The sequence below is a fragment of the Lagenorhynchus albirostris genome, chromosome 3 (assembly GCF_949774975.1).
Source record: "Lagenorhynchus albirostris chromosome 3, mLagAlb1.1, whole genome shotgun sequence".
In the NCBI taxonomy this organism is placed as follows: Eukaryota; Metazoa; Chordata; class Mammalia; order Artiodactyla; family Delphinidae; genus Lagenorhynchus; species Lagenorhynchus albirostris.
Window position 1 is genome coordinate 135,680,607 of NC_083097.1, and position 24,535 is coordinate 135,705,141.

Sequence of the window (24,535 nt, forward strand, 5' to 3'; positions counted from 1 at the left end):
TGAGACACATAGAAGATAAAGAGTAAAATGACAGACATAAATCTGATTATATCAACAATAACCCTAAATGTAAATGGATTAAACAATACAATCAAAAGGAAGAGATTGTTAAATTGGGTAAACAAAAAACAAGATCCAACCATTTGTTATCTATAAGAGGCACACTGTAGATTCAAAAACATAAATAGATTGAAAGTAAAAGGATGGAAAAATATATATCATCAAATAACAACCACAAGAAAACTGGAGTGGCTATAACAATGTCAGACAAAATAGACTTTAAAACAAGAAATGGTACTAGAGAGAAAACAGGGACAGTTTATAATGGTTAAAGGTTTAATATGCCAGGCAAATATAACAATTGTAAACATATATGCATGTAATAACGGCACCAAATACATGAAGCAAAAACTGACAAAAATGAAAGGAGAAACATACAATTCAATAGTAATAGGTTAAGACTTCAGTACTTCACTTTTCACTATAATGAATAGGACAATTAGACAATAGATAAACAACGAAATAGAAGACTTGAACGACATGATGAAGCAACTAGACTTAATACGCATCTATAGAGCACTCAGCCCAACAACAGAATATATATTCTTCTCAAGTGTACAGGGTACATTTTCCAGGATAGACCATATGCCATATGAAATTAGAAATCAAAAACAGAGATTTGTTCAAGATGGCGGAGTAGAAGGATGTGCGCTGACTCCTTGCGAGAGCAGCGGAATCACAAGTAACTGCTGAACAGTCATCGACAGAAAGACACTGGAACTCACCAAAAAAGATACCCCACATCCAAAGACACAGGAGAAGCCGCAATGAGACGGTAGGGGTGGCGAAATCACAATAAAATCAAATCCCATGATGGCTGGGTGGCTGACTCACAAACTGGAAAACACTTATACCACAGAAGTCCACTCACTGGAGTGAAGAGTCTGAGCCCCACGTCAGGCTTCCCAATCTGGGGGTCCAGCAATGGGAGGAGGAACTCCTAGAGAATCAGACTTTGAAGGCTAGCGGGATTTGACTGCAGGACTTCAACAGGACTGGGAGAAACAGAGACTCCACTCTTTGAGGGCACACACAAAGTAGTGTGCGCATCAGGACCCAGAGGAAGGAGCAGTGACCCCATAAGACTGAACCAGACCTACCTGCTAGTGTTGGAGGGTTTCCTGCAGAGGCAGGGGGTGGCAGTGCCTCACCGTGGGGACAAGGACAATGACAGCAGAAGTTCTGGGAAGTATTCCTTGGCGTGAGCCATCCCAGAGCCCTCCAAGAGTCCTCCATAAGCCCCACCAAAGAGCCGGGTAGGGTCCAGTGCTGGGTTGCCACAGGCCAAACAACCAACAGGGAGGGAACCCAGCCCCACCCATCAGGAGACAAGCAGATTAAACTTTTACTGAACTCTGCCACCAGAGCAACACCAAGCTCTACCCACCACCAGTCCCTCCCATCAGGAAGCTTGCACAAGCCTCTTAGATAGGCTCATCCACCAGAGGGCAGACAGCAGAATCAAGAAGAACTACAATTCTGCAGCCTGTGGAAGGAAAACCACATTCACAGAAAGACAGACAAAATGAAAAGGCAGTGGACTTTGTACCAGGTAGGAACAAGATAAAACCCCAGAAAAACAACTAAATGAAGTGGAGACAGGCAACCTTCCAGAAAAAGAATTCAGAATAATGATAGTGAAGATGATCCAGGACCTCAGAAAAAGAATGGAGGCAAAGATTGAGAAGATGCAAGAAACGTTGTTTAACAAAGACCTAGAAGAATTAAAGAACAAACAAACAGAGATGAACAATACAATAACTGACATGAAAAATACACTAGAAGGAATCAGTAGCAGAATAACTTAGGTAGAAGAACACATAAGTGACCTGGAAGGCAGAATGGTGGAATTCACTGCCATGGAACAGAATAAAGAAAAATGAATGAAAAGAAATGAAGACAGCCTAAGAGACCTCTGGGATAACATTAAACGCAACAAAATTCACATTATAGGGGTCCCAGAAGGAGAAGAGAGAGAGAAAGGACCCGAGAAAATATTTGAAGAGATTATAGTCGAAAACTTCCCTAACATGGGAACGGGAATAGCTACCCAAGTCCAGGAAGTGCAGAGAATCCCAGGCAGGATAAACCCAAGGAGAAACATGCTGAGACACATAGTAATCAAATTGACAAAAATTAAAGACAAAGAAAAATTATTGAAAGCAATAAGGGAAAAATGACAAATAACATACAAAGGAACTCCCATAAGGTTAACAGCTGATTTCTCAGCAGAAACTCTGCAAGCCAGAAGGGAGTGGCACAATATATTTATAGTGATGAAAGGGAAGAACCTACAACCAAGATTACTCTACCTGGCAAGGATCCCATTTAGATTTGATGGAGAAATCAGAAGCTTTACAGAAAAGCAAAAGCTAAGAGAATTCAGCACCACCAAACCAGCTCTACAACAAATGCTAAAGGATCTTCTCTAAGTGGGAAACACAAGAGAAGAAAAGGACCTAAAAAAACAAACCCATAACAATTAAAGTGGGAATAGGAACGTACATATCGATAATTACCTTAAAAGTGAATGGATTAAATGCTCCAACCAAAAGACATGGGCTCGGTGAATGGATACAAAAACAAGACCCATCTATATGCTGTCTACAAGAGACCCACTTCAGACCTAGGGACACATACAGACTGAAAGTGAGGGGATGGAAAAAGATATTCCATGCAAATGGAAATCAAAAGAGAGTTGGAGTAGCAATACTCATATCAGATAAAATAGACTTTAAAATAAATTATGTTACAAGAGACAAGGAAGGACACTACATAATGATCAAGGGATCAATCCAAGAAGGAGATATAACAATTATAAATATATATGCACCCAGCATAGGAGCACCTCAATACATAAGGCAACTGCTAGTAGCTATAAAAGAGGAAATCAACAGTAACACAATAATAATGGGGGAGTTTAATACCTTACTTACACCAATGGATAGGTCATGCAGACAGAAAATTAATAAGGAAACACAAGCTTTAAATGACACAATAGACCAGATAGATTTAATTAATAATTATAGGATGTTCCATTCAAAACCAGCAGATTACACTTTCTTCTCAAGTGCGCACAGAACATTCTCCAGGATAGATCACATCTTGGGTCACAAATCAAGCCTCGGTAAATTTAAGAAAATTGAAATCATATCAGGTATCTTTTCTGACCACAACGCTATGAGATTAGAAATAAATTACAAGGAAAAAAACTGTAAAAAACACAAACACATGGAGGCTAAAAAATACAGTACTGAATAACCAAGAGTTCACTGAAGAAATCAAAGATGAAATAAAAAAATACCTGGAGACAAATTACAACAAAAGCACGACGATCCAAAACCTATGGGATGCAGCAAAAGCAGTTCTAAGACAGAAGTTTATACCAATACAATCCTACCTCAAAAACAAGAAAAATCTCAAATAAACAATCTAACCTTACACCTAAAGGAACTAGAGAAAGAAGAACAAACAAAACCCATGGTTAGCAGAAGGAAAGAAATCATAAAGATAAAAGCACAAATAAATGAAATAGAAGCAAAGAAAACATTAGCAAAGATCAATAAAACTAAAAGCTGGTTCTTTGAGAAGATAAACAAAATTGATAAACCGTTAGCCAGACTCATCAAGAAAAAAAGGGAGAGGACTCAAGTCAATAGTGTTAGAAATGAAAAAGGATAAGTTACACTTGACACCACAGAAATACAAAGCATCCTAAGAGACTACTACAGTCAGGTCTGTGCCAATAAAATGGACAACCTGGAAGAAATGGACAAATTCTTAGAAAGATAGAACCTTCCAAGACTGAACCAGGAAGAAATAGAAAATATGAACAGACCAATCACAAGTAATGAAAGAGAAACTGTGATTAAAAATGTTCCAACAAACAAAAGTCCAGGACCAGATGGCTTCACAGGTGAATTCTATCAAACATTTAGAGAAGAGCTAACACCCATCCTTCTCAAACCCTTTCAAAAAATTGCAGAGGAAAGAACACTCCCAGACTCATTCTATGAGGCCACCGTCACCCTGATACCAAAACCAGACAAAGATACTACAAAAAAAGAAAACTATAGGCCAATATCACTGATGAACATCAATGCAAAAATCCTCAACAAAATACTAGCAAATAGAATCCAACAACACATCAAAAGGATCATACACCATGATCAAGTGGGATTTATCCCAGGGATGCAAGGATTCTTCAATATATGCAAATCAGTCAGTGTGATGCACCATATTAACAAATTGAAGAATAAAAACCATATGATCATCTCAATAGATGCAGAAAAAGCTTTTGACAAAATTCAACACCCATCTATGATAAAAACCTCCAGAAAGTGGTCATAGAGGGAACCTACCTCAACATAATAAAGGCCATGTATGACAAACCCACAGCACACATCATTCTCAATGGTGAAAAACTGAAAGCATTTCCTCTAAGATCAGGAACAAGACAAGGATGTCCATTCTCGCCACTATTATTCAACATAGTTTTGGAAGTCCTAGCTATGGCAATCAGAGAAGAAAAAGAAATAGGAGGAATACAAATAGGAAAAGAAGAAGTAAAACTGTCACTGTTTGCAGATGACATGATACTATACATAGAGAATCCTAAAGATGCCACCAGAAAACTACTAGAGCTAATCAGTGAATTTGGTAAAGTAGCAGGATACAAAATTAATGCACAGAAATCTCTTGCATTCTTATACACTAATGATGAAAAATCTGAAAGAGAAATGAAAGAAATGCTCCCATTTACCACTGCAACAAAAAGAATAAAATATCTAGGAATAAACCTACCTAGGGAGACAAAAGACCTGTATGCAGAAAACGATAAGACACTGATGAAAGAAATTAAAGATGATACTAACAGATTGAGAGATATACCATGTTCTTGGATTGGAAGAATCAATATTGTGAAAATGACTCTACTACTCAAAGCAATCTACAGATTCAGTGCAATCCCTATCAAATTACCAACAGCAATTTTTACAGAACTAGAACAAAGAATCTTAAAATTTGTATGGAGGCACAAAAGACCCTGAATAGCCAAAGCAGTCTTGAGGGAAAAATACAGAGCTGGAGGAATCAGACTTCCTGACTTCAGACTATACTACAAAACTCCAGTAATCAAGACAGTATGGTACTGGCACAAAAACAGAAATATAAATCAATGGAACAGGATAGAAAGCCCAGATATAAACCCACGCTCCTATGGTCAACTAATCTATGACAAAGGAGGCAAGGATATACAATGGAGAAAAGACAGTGTCTTCAATAAGTGGTGCTGGGAAAACTGGACAGCTACATGTAAAAGAATGAAATTAGAACAGTCCATAACACCATACAAAAAAATAGACTCAAAATGGATTAGAGACCTAAATATAAGACCAGATACTGTAAAACTCTTAGAGGAAAACATAGGCAGAACACTCTATGACGTAAATCACAGGAGGATCCTTTTTGACCCACCTCCTAGAAGAATGGAAATAAAAACAAAAATAAACAGAAGGCATCTAATGAAACTTAAAAGCTGTTGCACAGCAAAGGAAAACATACAGAAGACAAAAAGACAACCCTCAGAATGGGAGAAAATATTTACAAATGAATCAATGGACAAAGGATTAATCTCCAAAATATATAAACAGCTCATGTAGCTCAATATTAAAAAAACAACCCAATTCAAAAATGGGCAGAAGACTTAAATAGACATTTCTCCAAAGAGGACATACAGATGGCAAGAAGCACATGAAAAGCTGCTCAACATCACTAATTATTAGAGAAATGCAAATCAAAACTACAATGAGGTATCATCTCAAACCAGTTAGAATGGGCATCATCTGAAAATCTACAAACAACAAAGGCTGAAGAGGGTGTGGAGAAAAGGGAACCCTCTTGCACTGTTGGTGGGGATGTAAATTGATACAGCCACTATGGAGAACAGTATGGAGGTTCCTTTAAAAACTGAAAATAGAATTACCATATGACCCAGCAATCCCACTACTGGGCATGTACCCAGAGAAAACCATACTTCAAAAAGACACATGTACCCCAGTGTTCATTGCAGCAGTATTTACAATAGCCAGGTCATGGAAGCAACCTAAATGCCCATCAACAGACAAATGGATAAAGAAGATGTGGCACATATATACAATGGAATATATTACTCAGCCATAAAAAGGAAAGAAATTGGGTCATTTGTAGAGATGTGGATGGATCTAGATACTGTCACACAGAGGTAAATACTTCAGAAAGAGAAAAACAAATATCGTATATTAATGCATGTATGAGGAACCTAGAAAAATGGTACAGATGAATCAGTTTGCAGGGCAGAAATAGAGACACAGATGTAGAGAACAAACGTATGGACGCCAAGGGGGGAAAGTGGCTGGGGTGTGGGATGAATTGGGAGATTGCGATTGACATGTATACACTAACATGTATAACATGGATAACTAATAAGAACCTGCTGTGTAAAAAAATAAATAAAATTTAAAGTAAAAGAACCTGCTGTATAAAAAATAAAATTAAATTAACAAATTAAAAAAAAGAAATGAATAATAGAAAAATATATGGGAAACCCATAAATGTGAAAATGATACAACACTCTCTTAAGCAGTGGGTCAAAGAAAAAGTCAAAATGACAATCAAAAAATACTTTGAGATGAATGAAAATGAAGACACAACATACCAGAATTTATGAGATGTAGGTAAAGCATTGCTTAGAGGGAAGGTTATAGCTATAAATGCCTATATTAAGGGAGAAGAAAAATCTGAAATCAATAACCTATTCTTCAACCTTAGGACACTGGAAAAAAACAGCAAACTAAATGTAAAGAAAGTAGAAGAAAGGAAATATTAATTATCAGAGCAAAATAGAGAATAGAAAAACAATACAATCAATGAAACCAATAGCTAGTTCTTCAGAAACATTGACAAAATTGACAGACCTTTAGCCAGATTGACTAAGGTGGTGGTGGTGCACGGGGGGAGAACCTCAGATTACTAGAATCAGAAATGAGAGAGGACATCACTATCAGACTTACAAAAATAAAAAAGATTATAAGGGAATACTGTGAACAGTTGCATGCCAATAAATTAGATAACTTAGATAAAATAGAGAAATTCATAGAAAGACACAAATGACTGCAAAGGACTTGAGAAGAAATAGACAATCTAAATAGACTTATAACAAGTGAAGAGACTGAACTATTAATCAAAATCTACCCCAAAGATAACCCCAGGCCCAGATGGTTTTACTGCTGAACTCTACTAAACATTTAGAGAAGAATTAATATCAACTTTGCACAAACTCTTCCAAATGACAGAAGAGAAGGAAACACTTCTGAACTCATCTTATGAGGCCAGTATTACCCTGACACCAAAGACATACAAAGACATCAGAAGAAAAGAAGAGACTAATATCTTTTACAAATATGGATACAAAAATCCTCAATAAAACGCTGGAAAACTGACTCTCCCAACATAGGCAATGAAAGAGATCCAATTTTATAGTCAAAACAAGTTCCTATTTTCTATGCAGTTTTGCCTCCATATCTGATTTATATAAGTACCTTCTAGGGAAGAAGACCTCCCCTGCAAGTGTGCATGCAGCTTGAGAAGTCAGCTGCATGGAAAGGGACTGGTGGAAATGAAAATTTTCCTGAAAGGTTCTGAGAAAAGGACGTGTAGAGTGCACCTGTCACTTTGCATGGTGGTCCTTGGCCTCAGAAAGTCATAGAGAAAAATAGAGAAAAATCATTTTGGTTGGCTTTGAGACTTTCTTGGAAGATACAATATTTCTTTCCTTTTATATGCATACATGTTAAGTATTCCTAGGATTTCTCAGAATTCTATCCAGAATTCAAAATTGTCTAGCCATAAGTTGCAGGCTCTCACAACTTTGGCTTAATAAGAGTTCCTACAGCAAAGTGGTAATACTTATGTCTCACATTGGTGTTCTATCAGTTGGGATACTTTTGTCCATACACAACAGAATACCGGATCAGCAGTGGCTGAGACAATACAGACATTTGTTACCTCACCTAACAAGAAGCCTACAGGTAAATGGCTTCTGAACTAGTTTATGAGCTCAATAATGCTGTTAAAGATTTAGTTTCTTTCTATTTATTTCATCATCCTTAACTGTTGGCAAGTGCCCTCGTGCTTGTTGCCTCACTATTGCAAAATGGAAGCTACAATTCTAGACATCACATCTGTGCTCAAGGCAGGAAAAAAGAAGGGCTAGTACCAGCAAACTCTCTTCATTTACTTGTATCTTTTATAAAAACCAAATTCTATTCCAAAAGTTTCCCAGCAGACTTTCACATATATATTCCTGGACAAAACTGGGTCTTATGGCCATGCCTAGATGCAAGTGAAACCGGAAAAACGGCTGACTAGTAAAAGTGAAAGTGTGTCAAGATTGGCTTACAACAATCACGATTCTTTTTTCTTTTTTTTGAGCCTGGAAAAGGTGCTTCCTTGAACAAAATCAGGATTCTCTTACCAGGAAGGAAGCTGAGATGACCATGGGGTGGGCTCCTCATAGCATTTGCCACAACTGCCATACAGTGTCCTTTCCCAAGCTCTATTGTTCTCGTTTTCTATCCTGTTTCATCCTCACAACCTGCCAGGTAGCCAGGTAGGTTCTGTGTGTTAAAGATAAATGAAGTTAGACCCTAATAGGTGAGTGGCTCAGAGTGCTCTGTAGAGCTTTCTACAATGTGTTTCTTAGAATGAAAACTGGATTCTCTGGTCAAAATCTTTGGGGGAAATACTCTGTTTAAAACTTGCTGTTGAAACTGCTGAAGCTATGTTTAACTCTTGCTGAGTACCTCATAAGACAAGAACTGTGTGAGGTGCCTTAGATGTACTGTCTCATGTTATCCTCTCAGCAACCTTGTGACATAGGTTCTGCTATGATCATCTCATTTTTACAGGTAAGCAATCCAAGTTTTGACAGTTTAAATAACTTTTTCAATGACACACAGCTGGTAAGTGGCAGAACTAAGAATGAAATCAAGGAAGTCTCTTTCCAAAGCCAGCCCTCTTTATGAAAGAATGCTACAAAGCTAAAAAGATTGCCTTGCCCTAGGACTTCTCAGAGCCTTTACTGTACTAGAATGTATTGTATAAAATAAAATGTATTAGAACCTCCAAGAGGGGGATCTAAATCATTGACCATGGAACTCTCTGTTCATCACATATCTAGCAGGACTTTGAAGGATTAGTGTCGTGAGGAGCAGAGCTCTGCAAATTCTGGTGTAGTAAAATAATAGATAGATAGATAGAACTTTAAATTAGGAAACGTGGATTCTCTCTGCCATTCCCCAATCCTATAGCCCTGGTTCTTCCAGCTAATTCCTACTTGCCTCTCAAAACTTCAGCATCTCATTTCAGCATATCCTCCCCAGGTAGCTTTTCTGGGTCTACAGGCCTGATTTTGGTATTCTCTTCTGTGATTTCATATTGCTCTATGCCGTGATTTCCCAACAGGGAGCAAAATGTCCCCTCCCCGGGAGACAGTGGCAATGTTTGGAGACATTTTTGGTTGTCACAACTGGTGTTGGGGCAGGGTGCTATGAGCATTTAATGAGTAGAGGCCAAGGATACTGAGCATCCTACAATCCATAGGGCAACCGTTCCTCTTCCACAACCAAGAATGTAGCCAGCCCAAAATGTCGAGAGTGCTGAGCAATCCTGATCTATGATTATTTGAAACATAGTACTTACCATGCTGCTTGAATCTTCCATTTATTTGTCTGTGTTGGTCCCTTGCTCAAGTGTCAGCTTCCTAAGTAGAAACCAGGATTTCTCAGGTCACAGGCAGGTCTCAACCTCAACTGTTGAAGGAAAGAAGTTAGTAATAGGTTGTAGTAGGTTCTTTTGGGGGTCTCTACCTTGCACATGGCCCCCCCATTCTGGAGCACTGCTGCATGTTAAATTGGTGGGTCCCAGAAGCCATGTTTGTACTACACTACTCTGCTCCTTCGTCCTAGTTATTGGAACAGAGGTAGACACCAGCCCCCACCTTAGGCCATCTAATTTCCTCTCCAGGGAATCTGTAATTGATCCTGAGAGGCACTAGTCAGTCTCTGATTGTTATTTGAACTTGAGGCCTATAGAGCAGCCATCTTTGCCATGGTGCCATGGCGTGTGGAAAAAGTCTGACCAGAGGAAGAGGATGAATCCACTGCAGATGGGTACAGACACAAGAGAATGTGGCATTCTGGAGACAGTAACCCTGGTGTCCAATGGCTTTCCATTTGCTGGTTCCACTTGAGCCCATGAACATTCCTCTTGAACTTTCTTTCTCAGGGTTTCATTCCTGCACTCCTATAATAAACTCCCTCTATTTTATTTTTGTCTGAGTGGGTTTCTGTTTATACAGTACCAAAAAATCTTGTTTTAGCTACAGGTCAGGAAACATAGTCCAATTTTCTTAACCTTTAATATAAGGTTCTTCCTTACCCCCAAACATGAGAGTTTGGAGAAGAAAAGAAAAAATAGGGTCACAGAGAATCTATGAAATGGACATTAGAAGGCACCTCTATCATCATATTTTCAACTACAAAGGGTAGCTGGAAAGACCATTCCTATATTTAGATATTACCCAGAAAGAGTGACTAATGCCTGGGGGGGCTTGCTTTAGAGTCTAAACTATAGAATGCTACAGAGGCTTGAGTTCCTCTCTGTAAATGAAAGGCATTAAGAATCTACTTCAGTTTCAATACATCAAAAGCTTCTTGTGGAGACAATTATTTGCTGAAGGGTACATGACCTTGTTGGACCTGACATTTATTTTCTCTTCCTTTGAAAACAATTAAAATTACACAGTTGATATTTTGCATTCTAGTCTTTTGCTTCTTGATGATTACCACAAAGAAATAATGATGATGATGATGATAATAATGAATGATTAAATCTATCTGTTAGCTTGAAATAGACTTTGGAGTCCTTTTTTTAAAAAGGAAAAGAGACAAATAGAAAACTTCTCTGGCTGTACAAAGGTTTCAGGGTTATGGCTGCACAAATGTGAAGCACTCCTAGCTGTGATGGCTGGAGAAGTATAGGAAACAGCAGCTACAGTTACTGGTATCAGCCCGGCCATCAAGCTTGAGTTCTGTGGCTGGCTCCAAGTTGGCTTGAGAACAGATTCCGTCAATGGTGTGTTTTCATATGCAGGGCCAGCCATTTCCCTGAAATATGCCGACCCTCCCTCTGCTTGTTCCTTGACCTCCTCCCACAAATCTCGGATAATTTTCTAGAGAAATAGCTGTTATGTTCCCTCACCTACTTTGTCCTTGATTTACCCAGAGCAAATGCCAAGTAACATTTACATGATGGATTAAGGACCCTCTGAGATCATCACTGTGCTCCATGATAGATAGTATATTTGCAAAAACTTGCCTACATTCTGATTAACAACGGGCCATTTGTTCTTTTTCTTTATCTTTCAAAATGCTACCCCTTATTATTTGGGGCAAGGGGCACGGGGCGGGGTGGGGGGGGACCTGCTCACCTTTGTTTTCAGATCTCAGAATAATTTTTTCCTAATCTGTTTTCTGTGGTGATCCCCAACTCCAAACACCTTTCTCCTTGGTGCTGGTTGAATTACAAATTTTTAAAAATCCTGTTTTCTTACAGCCTTTACTTTAGGCTATAGATCTTCATCGGTGCAGTGTACTAGGAGAGCCCTTGGTTTGGCAAGTCTTTCCTTTCTGCTCCCTAAACCTTCAGTGTCAGGATTAGATGTGGAAAAAAGAGTTTAAATCGTTTTATTAACTTCGTAGTCAGACAGTAATCTCAGATTCAGAAAATTTTCTATTGGCATGAAAGGATTTTATACATTGATTGAAAGAAAAAAAAGAATAGGAAAAAATAAGATGATTTCTGTGATGTAAGGTCAGGATTTCTTTGACTCTGGAGAAAAATCCCATGCTAGCTCACTCACATTTTTTTCTTTCAGAAGCCTGTACTAGAATGTGGAAAAGCAGTGGCACGGGTTGGGTGGTGGTTGGGGTGGAGTCTGTAATTTTAATGGGACTGCAGAGACCACTTTGAAATATTGAACATTTCCATGAGAACAAATATAATAGCTTCCACCTGATGTCACAGCCGCTTGTTCTCTTTAAAAATCCAAGCGTGTAGGAGAGTTTTCCTGACGTAGGATATGACTGGGTCCTTCAGGACACTGAAGGGTGTCGCTTGCAGGGCACTGTTGGCTCCCTGCTTTGTGACTCTTCATGAGTCTAGGCTTTGATTTCAGTGTTCCTTCTCTAAGGCACAGCCACTGCAGCCGGGCATTGACTCAAGCAGATGGCTGACTGTGACAAGCCTCTTCTGATTGGTAATAAAAATACCAGGAGATACATTGCATTGTGCACAAATACGTGAGGCTATTGCAGATTCCTTTGTATCTCTAGATTCTATTTTGAGAGCGTGTTGATCTTTTCCATGCAGAACCCTCACAGAATGAGCAATCATGCCAGGTGTGTGTTTAATCAGGTTTCTAAACAATATCCTTCCCCTCTAAGGTTTCTGACAGACTGCACCTGATTTTGGGGTAGGGGAGAGAAGAATTTCTGTCTTCTTATGCAGAAACCATCAGAGGCACTCCCAAATTGAAAGGCTAACCCAGATTATAATGCCTCTCTCTTCCCTTCAGAGATGCTGCTAATGAACAAAACAATGGGAAAATGTAGAATTGAGGGTGGGAGTGAAAGTGGGGACAGAATCTAAATGCTGAGAAAACCATTCCCTGGGTAATGAGTCCAGTCGAGAGTTGATTTTGCTTTACTTAGTTTGTTGCATTGGGTCACAAACATTTCAGCATCAGAATCACCTGGAGCGCTTTTACAAAACTGCAGATTCCCAGGCCCCACCCTCACAGGTCCTGACTGAGCACATTTAGACTGGAGCCAGGGCATCTGCATGTTGAACAGAAGCCTGGGTGGTTCTAACCTGCTACTGCTGCATTAAAGTGTGATATTAATAAGTTTATAAGTTGCGGGGCAAATTGCAACCTGAGTCAGCTAACTGCTAACTCTGTGGCCTCAGTCTGCCAGGCATGAGGATTCTGGGTGGGGCAGTGAGGAGTAGTGGGATGGAGAGAAGAGATAACAGATAAGGTATCAGAAGGTTCAGTTTCCGGTCCTTACCCTGTCATTTATTAGCCATGTGATCTTGGGCAAATGTCACTGGGAGGCTCAGTGCCTCATCTGTAGAATGGGGCCTATAATTCACACCCTGTTTACCTCACTGGGTCAGGAGGATCACATGAGAAATAACTTTATAAAACATTACATATTAGAAGTCACAATATTTTTATAAAGAGGCAGTGTTTTCCCCCTTCAGTCTAATGATGGCATACTCACACTCAGCATCCCCAGACCAAAGCACCTTTGCTCAGTGAACCAAAGGAAGCCCGGTGCATTGTAATGGCTGATGCCAAACACAGTTGTCACAACCTGGAAGGCAGTGGTTTTCAGAATTGCCAGCTGCATGCATAAAAAGGGAAGATTCTGGAGCTCCATTCTGAATCAGAGTCTCCAGGATTGTAGGAGGGAATCTGCCATTTTAATAATGCCAGAGATCATTTGTATTATATTAAAAGTAGGGGAGTCACTGGGCATGGTAATAATGGAAGTTGTTGGGGGCCTGCTAGTTGAATGTGATCTTGCAGGCCTTTTCCTTACTTCCTGTGGCCTAAGAATGAACTGTGTCTTTGTACCCTTATCCTCCCTCTCCTTTATCTCCCACCCTTCTCCTCTATCCCGTCCACTCTTTTTACCTGGCCCCTGGCGGGTCTGGCTGCACATTACCGCAGCCTTTGACCTCTGCTCCAGAATCATCACCCTTTATCAAAACAGGTTCCCCTCCTGCCAGTTCTTAAGCTACCTGTCCCCAGGGCGCTTTCCATGATGGTGTTGGTATGTTCTGGCACTCTTAAGACTCAACTTTTGTTTTTAAACAGATTTTTTGCATTTTATCATTTTATCAAAGCATTCTGTCAAAGCATTCCTAGAAAAATTCCAGTAGAGGAATATGAGTCATCAGCACCAGGTCAGCCAGGATAATATTGGGGAAAGGATCCCTGCCCCCCCGCCTGTGTAGCCATCACAAGCCAGGCCAGCAGGCTTTCATGCCAGTCAGACTGATTCCTAGACTCCTTCACTCTCACTCCTGTACTCTCCCTTCCTTTACTTTTCAAAATAGGGCAACAGGGTGTTTCTGCAAGTGGAAGGTCTCCTTCCTCTGGCCTTTCGTCACTTTATTACGCAGCTCCGGAGAGTGTCGACCTCGACTCTGATCTGAGATGGCTGCCATGGATTTCCTAAATACCGCCAGTTCCTTTTGCAGGGAGCTGGCAGCCTCCCTTCTGGCCAGGGCCTGACTCAGGGAGCCCTGCTTTTCTGTTTACGGATTTCTGGTGTGACATGGGGCTCATCGTATCAGAATTCTCAAAGCGGATGTTCCCCTAAAGTAACATTAATGAAAACTCATTTCATGCGTACTGGGTTTGATGAGGGCAGTGTGTCTTCACCCAACATTTTGAAAGATTGTTTTTGTTTGGTTTGAGGGAACGATATTTTTCTTTAACTTCCTTCTTTTAAATTGAGAGGAAAAATAAAATGGACAGTAGATCGAGAAGATAAATGGGGTGGGCAGGGTTGAGAAAAAGACTAATGTAGCAATCTTCAGTAGGGGATGGGAGGTGACAGACCCTTCAGTTGGTATGACTGTGAAGTCAGGCAGCTAAGGGTCAGAGAATGCTGGAAACTAGCAAAACTGAGGGGCCAAAACATAGTTACACTTTTATGATAGCCTATGTCTTATAGAAATACTTTCAGGAATAATCAGCTGAAAAGTCACGCTACATCTCGTCAACATCTTGAACAAGGGTCAACAAACTGTCATCTGCCTCCTGTTTTCGTAAATAAAGTTTTATTGGAACAGAGCCATGCCCATTCCTATTGTCTAAAGCTGCTTTTACTCTACATCAGCAGAGTCGTTAGAGCAGACCGTATGGTTCACAACACCCAAAATATGTGCTATTTGCTCCTTTGCAGAAAGGTTGCTGACCCTTGGTCTAGAATGTTGTATCCCCCAGAGCACTACTTTATAAACTTTTCACTTGGTGACAGAGTGCATTTTTGTAAAGAATGTTTTAAATGTAGACGCCCACGAGAAAGATAAGGGGTGATACGGGGAGGGATATGAGTCACAGAGTCCACGAGCTCAGCCTTTCCTGATTCCCCTCCCACAATGGTGTCCCCAGAACCCAGGGTTCCATGGAATGGAGTTTGAAAATCACTCAGCACACATGCTTCTTGAGGGCGGTGTTCTGACTTAGTTTTTTGTGCGTCTATTTCTTTCTTTCTTTTTTTTAAGATTAATTTACTTTTGGCTATGCTGGGTCTTCGTTGCTGCGCATGGGCTTTTCTCTAGTTGTGGCGAGCGGGGGCTACTCTTCGTTGCGGTGTGCAGGCTTCTCATTGCCATGGCTTCTCTTGTTGCAGAGCACAGGCTTTAGGCGCACAGCCTTCAGTAGTTGTGGCATGCAGGCTCAATAGCTGTGGCTCATGGGCTCTAGAGTGCAGGCTCAGTAGTTGTGGCGCATGGGCTTAGTTGCTATGCATCACGTGAGATCTTCCTGGACCAGGGCTCGAACCCATGTCCCCTGCATTGGCAGGTAGATTCTTAACCGTTGTGCCACCAGGGAAGACCTGTGTATCTGTTTCATGACTGACAACTAAAATATACTCAAGATAAGTGTGGTGAGTGAGTGATAGAATTAAATGCCTCCAATCCAGACCCCAAATCCCCATGGCCACTGTCAAATCTCTCTATGACCTCTGTCATCTAAACTACCCCCAAGAGTGATTTCTGCCCACTGTCTTTTTTTCCTATACTCTAATGTAGCTGGTTTCTGACTTCTACCCCGTCACTCTGCTGAAACTGTTGTTATTGAGGTGCGCAATGATATTCTTAATCACCATGGTCCTGGATGTTCCTCAGTTCCTATTTTCTAGTGACATGCTGGACGTTTGACAGTCTGAATCTCCCTACACCCAGCTTCTTGTTATACCATAGTCTCCTGGTTATTTTTGTCTCTCTCTGAACTTTGATTCCCTATATCTGAAATGGGCTCTGTCTTCTCTGACTTGAAAAGATGGTGTACTTGTGGCATTGACATCACCTCAATCTAAATCTAAATGTTGAGTACCCCCAAGTCACTACTTCCTAAATTTCAGATATTTTTCTAATCCTCTGCTAGATAGCTCTACTTGTCATCCCAAACACATCCTGTCTCAATCTGAATTCCCTGTGGTTGTCATGAGCTTCCTCTTCAGTATTCTCTCTTTCACTTGATAACACCATCACCTGGTTTTGTCAATTTCCACCCCATAACTGTGGCATTTCCAATCAAACACCAAACACCAAATTATACTTACTTCGTGATCTAAGGATTTCTTGGCTCCATCCCCTTTCTCCATCTCTTATCATCCCTCCTCACTGGTCTGCCGAAATTTATAGTATAACCCATTCTCCACTGTGCAGCTACAGGATTACGTCACTTATCCCTCCCTCAGCACTCACACGCTTACATGCTCTGAATGGCTTCCCAGTGCACATGGGGTAAAGGTCAAAATCCATTAACATGGCTTACAAGGCACTACAAGGGCTGGTGACTGTGTGTCTCTCCAATCTCATCAGGCATACTTTTTTTCACTCACTGCCTCCTGGCCACTCTGGTCTTTCTTTTAGTCAAATATGCCATGCTCCTTCCAACCAAAGAGCCTTTATTCATGCTATTTTCTCTGCCTGATACAGTTTTCCCTAAATAACTCCTTTTCATTCTATGAGTCTTATCTCAAACACCAGTTTCTTGGAGATGCTGCTTTCCCTGACCAAACTAAGTGCAGCCATCACAGATTCCTAGGGCATCACGAACATCTCCTTCCTAACTCTTGTCACAGCTGTAATTTTACACTTGTTCTTACAATTATTACTTTATGTGTGTCTCCACTCACTAGACCCTAACCTCCAAGAAGGCAGGAACCACGTCTTGATTTCGCTCTTCCGCATATCCAGTGTCTATCCCGGTACTGCATATCTATAGCCTCTAGCACAGGGCTGGCACCTGAAATTGTTAAGTGAATGAAACTGCATCACTTCATCCAGAATAGTTCCCCTTAAATCTTCCCTGAGCACATTCTACCTAAAAGACCCACCAGATCTATCCCTGCCTGCCCTTAAATGTGTCCTCATTGGCTGCAAGATAAAGTCAAGCCTCACACTATGCAAACCCTGTCATGATCTTGACCTTTCTCTGGGCTCATCTCCTGCCCTCACTGCTGGGCATTTTATACTCCAGCGACCCTGGCCCGGTTTCCTGTCTTCAGCATACTGTGTCCTTCCTGGCCTATGTCATACCTACAGGCCTTTGCTCCTTGAATAGGCTTCATCAGGAATCACAGATTGTTAACATTTAAGCACATTTGAGCTCTCCCTTTCTCTCTCCTTCTCTCTCCCCCTCCCCCTCTCCTTCTTTCTCTCCCTCTCCCTCTCTTTCTGTATGTGCACTTGGAGGAGCATTTGAGAGTAAGTTGAAGCCATCAGTGGTATTTCACCCCTGAGTATTTTGGGAGCCACCATCTAAGAGTAAGGTCATTCTCCTCCATAACCACAACATAATTATCACACTTGGGAAATTTAGCATTAATATAATACTATTGTACAGGAAAAATTCATATTTCCCCAGTTTCTCCAGTAATGAACTTTATAGCTTCTTGTTTTATTTTCCCTGCTATACCATTTCATCCCCCCACCCCCCCAATTCTACATCTGGTTTGCTGGCTCTACCTCCTCATTTCCACACTGATTTCAGGAAGGGTGGAGATTGCAAGCTGTACATCAAAACCTGTTTCTTTTTCCTGAGCAAATAACTTGATCTCATTTCGGAGTCTCCCTTGAAATTGGGTGTGTGATTATGTGGCCAAGTTCTGATGACAGTGATGGGTGCAATGTCAGGGTCAAAGTTTTTATGAAGTAGCGAGATCTCATCTATGCTCTTCTCTTTTGCTAGATGAGTGCAGACAATGAAGACAAAGCTTTAGGGAACAGTGAAGCCACAAGATAGAAGGAGTTCTGGGTCCTCAAATCACTGGGTGGAAGAGAGTCTCATGACAAACAGGGATACCTGCCTTGGGTTGTTAAGTGAGCAGAAATACACGAGTATTACGTTACAGCCGTTATGTAACATAATAAGCTGTGATCTATTTGTAATTAGGGTTCTATTTGTTAGGGCAGCTAACATCATCAAATGAGGTTAATGATCCTTCTATGGAAAGGGGACTATAGCAATCTTCTTATTCAGAAACTCTTATCTCAGGAGAGAATGAGAGGTACAGGGGAAGGTTTGGACCTCACAGGCTGGAAAATAGGTGGTCTCAGGAGCTATTGCCCTGAGCCAGAGAAGCATGCAGGAGCTCAGGACATGGAGACTCGGGTCCTAGATCTCTATCTTCCAACATGTGGGTGTGTGCTTATGTCTAATTATGCCTTCGTGCAATGAGGAGTCCATTGAAATCTTAAGTAGCATCAGAGAAAATAGTCAACACAGGGGCTTTTTATAAATGCAGAATAACTAACAAAATAGAAAGAGAAAATCCATGAAAGTTTGGTTTGACAGCATGAAAGTAATATGACTAAATAATTACAGCCATTACGTGAACTTCTCATTTTGTCTAATTACTGCACAGCACAATAAAAAGATTTATCATTAAATATGTCAGATTTGCTTTTTGTTGTTGATGTATTTGATCACAGTTCCAAACTTTGTTCTTGAATGTACAGTCTGCATTGTTTGTTCATGTTGCTGCTCACAGCTTAAAAAATTAGAGGGAAACTTTCTACTCTCCTGTCGTAAATAGCTTTATGGCTGAGTAAAATTTAAGAACATTTGTTGGTATCAAAATTTTATGGTTCTTATTAACTTGTTTTAATTTTCAGCTTTGTGAACTGGATTGGAAAGGTGCTGAGGAGTGAGAACTATTGCCGAGCCAGGGATCTGAGACTTTTGATGAATCCTCTGGTCTGGCCAAAGCCTGGCTGCTTCATGTAGCCAGTCAGACCACACTTGTGGTCAATTAGACCAGCTGGGTTTAATCAATTTGACTTTGTTTCCAAGACATCTGCATCTCCAAACATTTAATTAATTGCATGTATTACGGGCAATATTACTTGTGTATATTAATTACATAATAATATACCAATGACATTAAAGTGTCCAGGCAGAGTTACTCCGTATGAGTAAAAATGGAAAATCTCACACTCAAATACCAGTTGATGCTATAAAATTATAACAGCATCTGACACTTGCTGGGCAGATACTGTGTGCCAGGCACTGTTCTGTTTTACGTCTTAATGAATCTTTACAACAATCCCATGAGGGAGGCAGAGTGCTTCACCACTTCCTCACCTAAACTTTGAGAGGGTATGGAACTTGCCCCAAATCACAAAGCCCGGGTAACTGGGGCTGTCTTGTAGATGAGGTCAGTAAACTTGTCTACCTTTCCAGCTTCTTTCCATCACTTTTTCTCCTTGGTATATCCTGAGAGAATGCGAGTCCTGGCTTAGACAAAACGGTGAAATAGGGAAATTTGTGTTCACTGCTCCTCCACTGTGCCTTGAAGATTGGGGGCATATTGACCTTGATTTGGGTGAGATAAGAGAACTCTCATTACAACTATTTCAATAAATATATATTCAACAAGTATATAGTATACTCAGTGTATGTATGTATATAGAATATATATATATTAAAAAATATATACCATGTGCTAGGTAGTGAGGACAACCCTATTTTCAACAAGCTTATGATCTACTTGGGAAAGACTGAAGAGTGAACTAGATAATTGTAATGCAGTGGGATAAATGTTGTGATGGGAGAAGTATAAGATTTTGTGGGAGCTTCTAATCCAAATTTGGGGGGAATCGGGGAAGTCTTCCTGGAGGAAGAGGCATCTATGCTGAGGTCTATAGTACAGGAGGGAATAAACCAGGAAAAGGGGGAAGGTAAGAAAAGAGGGTCCCAGGCAACAGAACCAGCAGTGCTGTGTGGGCCAGGAGAGACTGTTGCATACAGCCTGTTGATAGTATACAGGCTTCACCAGATAAGACTGAGTGATCCTTTCTAGAAAGTTTTCCCCTGTTTGTTACAGTGCCTGATTTTCTCAACGTTGTGCCATTAACAAATATTTCTATCAATAAATGAATCATATTTATTAAGTATTTACTATAGAAGGCATTGGGTGAGGCATTGAGAAGAATTTGAAGAACTCTGAGACCCTACCTCTGCCTTCAAAGAGTTTACTGAGTGTGGAGTTGTAACATTGTCAGAGGAAAAAAGAGGAAATTCAAATAAAAATGCAGACATTTAAGTAGGAGGAAGAAAAATTTGAGGATGAAACACTCAGGCTCTGGATTCAGACCCTAACTCCACCACTTTCTAGCTGTGCAACCTTGCACAAATTACTTAACCTTTCTGAGGTTCATTTCACATCTATCAAATCAGCGTAATAAAAGATCCTTTCCAGACCATGGCAGGGATTAAACAAGTAATGCCTGTACAACACTTAAATGCTGCTCAGCCCAGAGCAAGCTCTCAATAAATGTTTTAGCCATTAAGATATTGTTATAATTAATTCACTACATAAATTCTTGAGTGCCTCCTCTGTAATGCCTTTTATACTTTTCATTTCAGGCCTTCTGGCTTTGTGCCACACCAGCCATTGCCCTAGCATGACTCTCCTCCTTCCATTGGATTCTGCTCTCCAGTCAGCATCATCTTGCTAAAGAAGCATAAACCACAAGCTCTGGGGAAGCTGGTTTGTCTGTCTCACAAGCAGGCCTCAAAGTCTCCTGGCTACCTTCCTAAATTTCCCTGGATGGTACGTCTCACCACATGGTCGGGGTGGGAGGGACCACTCTCTCCTGACCTATCAGCTCTCTCTCTGCTTTCCTAGCCTTCTCTCCTTGCTCGCTTGGCAGCTAACTGCATACCATCCACTGACATCTTTTACCATGTTATGATATATTTTTATTTATTATTATTTCTATTAACACCTAGCATTTGTTGAGCCCTACTGTGTGCTGACAGGACTTGGCAATGGCCTTGCTTAGGGGATAGAGGATTATTAAGTTGGGTTGAAACATCTAGTTCTAAACTATTATGGAGTGCATGCTCAAAAAGAATCACGAACCAAAAGCATATTTGTTTAAAAAAAAACGACAACGCTAAGATCTAATCTATTTACCCATTAAAGAACAAGTAAGGATTCGTCACGCGATGGTTTTGAAATAACAACACTAAAAGCAACTCCTATTTATTTATTTACTTATTTGATGGATGATGTTGAGGATGTCTGCTATGTTTCCCCCCACCCAGTGCCTGGGAAAATTGGGGCCCCATTAGGAGAAACTGGGGAATGACAAGGGAGAGCAGGTTTGATGGTACTGGCAAGAAATGGTAGGTTTAGAATTGTAGGCAAGTTCATTTCAAGGCTGTGGCAGACCATGCAAATGAAAATGTCCAATCAAGCAGTTGACAATTTCCAAATCGAGTTGAAGGGAGAGGACGAGGCAGAAGTAGATTTAGGCATTCTTCCCGGGGGGATGGACACACTTTAAGTAAGAGTCTTCTGGTGTCAGAGGTCCTAGTGAGGGGGCGCGCATTAACCATGGTGAGAAAGGCATCACCAGGACCATGTATGCTATGCTTCTTTGCCCAAGATGGAGGTAATTGACTGAGACCTAAGGGGCCTGGGGCTGCAGCCCCCAAAAGGCTTACCTTTCAAGTCTCCTCTTCTGTCTTAATACATCGTGTGAATTTTCTAGTTTATTCTGCAGTATACAAATAAGAGTTTAAATTATTTCTGAGTAAAACTGACTCTGTAGGATGACAGGGAGCGTTTAGTCTGTGGCTTTACATAGGACAAATTAACCCCGGGCACACCCACATGGAAGGGAGCTCGCACTTTGGCTTATGCAGTAAGGAGCATTTTTTTTAAAAAAAATTTTTGTTGTTATTGCTTTTGTTGTTTGGGAAGAAATTTGATCATCAGATTGGCTAGTCAATTAATAGGAGAAGCCCTAGGGAGTGAGTGGGGCCCCACATAGGGATGTTTTGATGAGGGTGAGACCATCAGGAAGGTCTGGCTGCCGAGTGGCTATATGGTGGAGGGGGTTGCCTGGGGGATGTCAGGTCTCAGGGCCTTATAGGATGGAGTGAAGGACCCTGGAAAGGAGAAAGAAGGGTTGGGAAGTTGAGTCTTGGCAGGACTTTTGACCGTAAGTGGAAGGAGGGGGAGAATGCCTTGGCCTGGGTGATGGGGGCACTGTTTGCTTTGGGGCTCTGTGAACTAAGGACGCTCTAAAGTTCTCTGTAAGGCCACTAACAAGCTGAGATTTGTCTCCAGAGTGGAAACAGATTGCCAGAACTTCAGTCCCACAGCATATTTCACTGACAGATTGGGTGCGATTTTTCCCAAGATGGGGGTGTTTCTTAAAGCAGAGGAGGAAAGGGAGTCTGAGAGGGGGGAGGGGGTGGGGGAAGACAGCTGTCAGCTTCTTTGTGGCTTCAGGACAGCTCTTGCAGATGTGGGCAGAGCAACAATTGCCAATTCCCTGAGCCGCCTGCGATTCACCAATTCCCAGGATGCAGGAGGGTAAAGGCAATCCAGATTAGAGGGATCCCAAGAGGCTTCTGGACACAGAACCTAACCTCAGACGGGTTCACTTTGCATGTGAAGGAACATCTCTCCCTGCACCAAATTAAATCAATTTGATCAAAATTTGTAATGCAGAAGAGCATAATTAATTGAAGAATTTAATTAGGCACACTTTTGATGAAACTTAACAGGAGCCAGCAGGAATACTCTTGCTGTCTATTAAACATAATCCTGCCTGGTGAAGAGCTCTGTAGTTGATGATCTTTAATGACTGCCCACCTCTCAGCTTCCTTGCTGGCATTCCAGTCAGCCTGGAGGAGGATGGGGAAGATGGGGAAGGGCGTAGGGATTGCGGGGGGAGGGAGGGAGGAGTGGGACATGGAACCCTCGCGTGGCGTCTCTTTCAAAGCAGTGTTGGTGCTAAACTTTCAGGGTACACAATTATTCGCTTTTCATCTGCCAAAGTGGAGAAACAGTGAAGAGTTGTGGGGAGGGCTGTTTTAGGGTAATGAGTCAGGGCAGAGAGGGCAGGGCTCCCTTCTGGTTGAGAGGCGACCCTGCTGGCCTTTTCTACTAATTGCTTTGGCCTCTCAATCTCACTTCACAAAGCTTGAATCTTGCACTGGCCTCCCAGCAGAAAACCAGAAAGAAGGCTTCTGGGAGCAGAGATCTGGGAAGAGCCCTCAGCCTGCCATCTTAGATGTTAGTAAATACTGCATTGCTGAAGAAATGATGGAATGAACAAAGCAATAAATGAATAAGTGATTCACCCAGGAACTCTGTTGAGAAAGGAGTTAAAAAGTACAGGCCAGACATGGCTGCTGCCTTTTTACAAAAAGTACTTGGGCTTCAAAGAGAAATTCTCCCTTCCTTCCTCAACTGTCCTTTTCTTCCTTTATCCGACCAGTGTTTACTGAGGCCACACTGCGGCAAGCGCTCTACCAGGAACTATATATTTGATGGGGAATACATAAGAGCCTGAGCTTTCTGTCCTCATGGAGCTAAGAGACTAGTGGGAGACACAGGCAGTGGGCACATGTTTAGGACTTATGAGAAGCTCTGAGAAAGAATAGCAGAAGAGTAATACTTTGGTTTAGGTCAGGAATTAGCAAACCACAGCCTAGAGGCCAAATCTGCCTGTTCCCTTTTTTTGTAAATAAAGTTTTATTGAAACATAGTCAGGCATATCATTTGCATATTGCCTATGGATGATCTGCTACAAAAATAGTTGAGTAGTCATGATAGAGACCACATGGCCTGTGTGGCTTAAGATATTTCCTATCTGGCTCCCTACAGAAAAGGTGTGCTGAATCTTAGCCTAGATGAAGAGGGCAAACCTCTTGGGACAGAGATTTAGCTCAGACTGGAAGACGAAAATTTAGCCTGGTTAGGAGTTGCATACTTTGGGAGGAGCAGGAGTGATGGCTCTGCAATGGGGAGCAGTTGGGTGTGTTCAAGGACCTAGAGGAAGGTCCATTTGATTGGAGGGTAGTGATGGAAGGACACAGGGCCTGGATGAGATGGAAGAGAAAGGAAACCCTGAAAAGGGGTTTAGATGTGATTCTGAGTGCACTGGAACACCGCTCGGGGGTTGTAAGCAGGGCCATGAGGTGCTGTAATTTTTAAAGAGCCCTCTGGCCGCAGTGGTCAGAGTGGCTTGGAAGAGAAATGGTCCCAGCTTCTGTTAGCTAAAGCAAAAGATGGTGGTGGCTCAGATCAAGGTCATAGAAGTA

At 41.2% G+C, this 24,535-nt stretch overlaps 1 long non-coding RNA gene across 1 annotated transcript in view; it reads left to right on the forward strand.

Moving 5' to 3' along the window:
- The window catches only part of LOC132518552 (uncharacterized), a 179,338-nt gene that overhangs the window by 124,324 nt on the left and 30,479 nt on the right, over positions 1 to 24,535 (forward strand). The window contains exon 2 of the long non-coding RNA XR_009539912.1: positions 20,837 to 21,023. This is a non-coding gene — a long non-coding RNA (uncharacterized LOC132518552). The remainder of the gene's footprint in view (positions 1 to 20,836; positions 21,024 to 24,535) is intronic.